General features: G+C 39.4%; 1 long non-coding RNA gene across 1 annotated transcript in view; it reads left to right on the plus strand.

Moving 5' to 3' along the window:
* Positions 1–315: 315 nt before the first annotated feature.
* LOC122813736 overlaps positions 316–1,780 on the plus strand; it is a 435,632-nt gene continuing 434,167 nt past the window's right edge. Inside the window, exon 1 of the long non-coding RNA XR_006366727.1 lies at positions 316–374. This is a non-coding gene — a long non-coding RNA (uncharacterized LOC122813736). The remainder of the gene's footprint in view (positions 375–1,780) is intronic.

Raw genomic sequence — 1,780 nt, forward strand, 5'->3', positions numbered from 1 at the left:
CACTGTCCCACTCCTCGCAGCCCCACACGCTTAAAAATACTAAACACAAACATAATGTTGCCACTTCAAAGTCAAGAACTTTGGGGAGGAAATCAATAATTAATCAAATTAGATCAAGATACGGGTTATAACCTCAAAACTAATTTGCAACCCAATCCCTTACAAGTGGCAAATCGTTCGTGTACGTCAGAAGACCGATAGTAACCCCAAACTGAGTTGGGGGGGAGGGTTAGTAATAAACTTTCATTTATTGGCAGACGCTAAACGTTGGATGATTCCACTCTCACCCAATGCTGTGCTTCTTCCTACAGACGTCACTAGGGGAGGGGCAGTGGTGTAGAAGCGGAGCAATCCGTAGAAATGGTTGTGTTGAGGTGGGTTTATAAGTCTACTGTTTGTTTTCCCAAATAATTGTAGAAAACATTATTCAGATAGTTCAGGAAAATACTGACATATAATTAAAATGATGCGAATTAACGTATTTGTATTATTTAAAGTGCTTGGAGAAGCTATCTTCCCTTGCGAATAAGGATAGTACTTTGTCAGAAAAAACGTGTAGCCTTGAGTATTGTAATTAAACAACCACGCCAGCCTAGAGGATTTTAAATTTTTAGCTCTGTAGTGGTGGCGGTAGACGTTGCCTTGTTTTGGCCCATGCTTGTTTCCTGAATTGTAATGCTGCTCTAGTTTGACATCATCAAAGCTTGGGGTAGTTATACATTCATTAGGCTGTGCTTCCAAAGCAAAGGAGCGATTGTGTCTTGACTTTTAAATGAAAAAAGAAACATTTAAAAATCATAGCAATCATTTTACAGAACTAGAGTCGTAGTCGGTCTGATTGTGTTGTTGTGTCTTTCGGCTTTTGTACAACTGGAAAATAATAGCTAGCATAGCTGTTTACATAGTTTTTCGAATGATAATACGACTGTGAAAGCAAAACCCAGGAGGTGGTGGTCTTACACTGCACATAATTCTAGAAGTTAATTTCCAAATATGTGATGCTGTAACTATTATAGAATGCAGGGAAAGTTTAAAAAGAAAGGGACCATTTTTACAGAGGTGTTAGTAAATCAAACCAAGGTATGAGGTCTAAGACTAAACGCGGTTAGGCAAGAGCTGATTTCTCATTGAGCATGTTCTTCCTTGTGGCATAGTGGATGATTACTGTTGTTTCACCTGTGTGCTGATTTCAGGAAGCCATCATCGCAAACCTTCTTATGTTTCTCACACACTTTTCTGCAGGTGGCAGTGGAGCCTGCCCAACAGATAACTCAAATGAATCCATTCAGTCCCCCCACCTGAATGGCCTTTGTCCTCATAACCCATCACATATCACACCCTCCTGTAATCTGTAGAGCAGTGTAGTTATCTATTGCCCCCACCCCTGTCAGCAGGTAAATATGGAGCCATCTCACCCCAACAAGAACAAGAGAGTATTATTATCCATTCATTCTCCCCACTTGCCACTGCCTCACGCACCCTTATTAAAGCAGCTGTAGGTTTGTTCTGCCCCATATAAAGCAAATACAATATCTGCTACTAGTTCCACTTGCTATTCCAGCAAATTTCCATAGCCTGACGAGCATATTAATGGTAACATCTGTTTTATTGTGCATATTTATTATGCTCCTTAAAAGATTGTAGTGTGACAAAGGGGGATACTGCCAGCACAGCTATCTAGAATTTTGTAAATAATTATGTCATTTGTGAATATCAACATGATTTATATAGAATGCTTGTGTTACAACTGTATTAGAACTGTATGTCATGTGTATATCAA

This window comes from Protopterus annectens, chromosome 1.part1 (assembly GCF_019279795.1).
Source record: "Protopterus annectens isolate FY-2018-M chromosome 1.part1, PAN1.0, whole genome shotgun sequence".
Classification (NCBI taxonomy): domain Eukaryota; kingdom Metazoa; phylum Chordata; order Ceratodontiformes; family Protopteridae; genus Protopterus; species Protopterus annectens.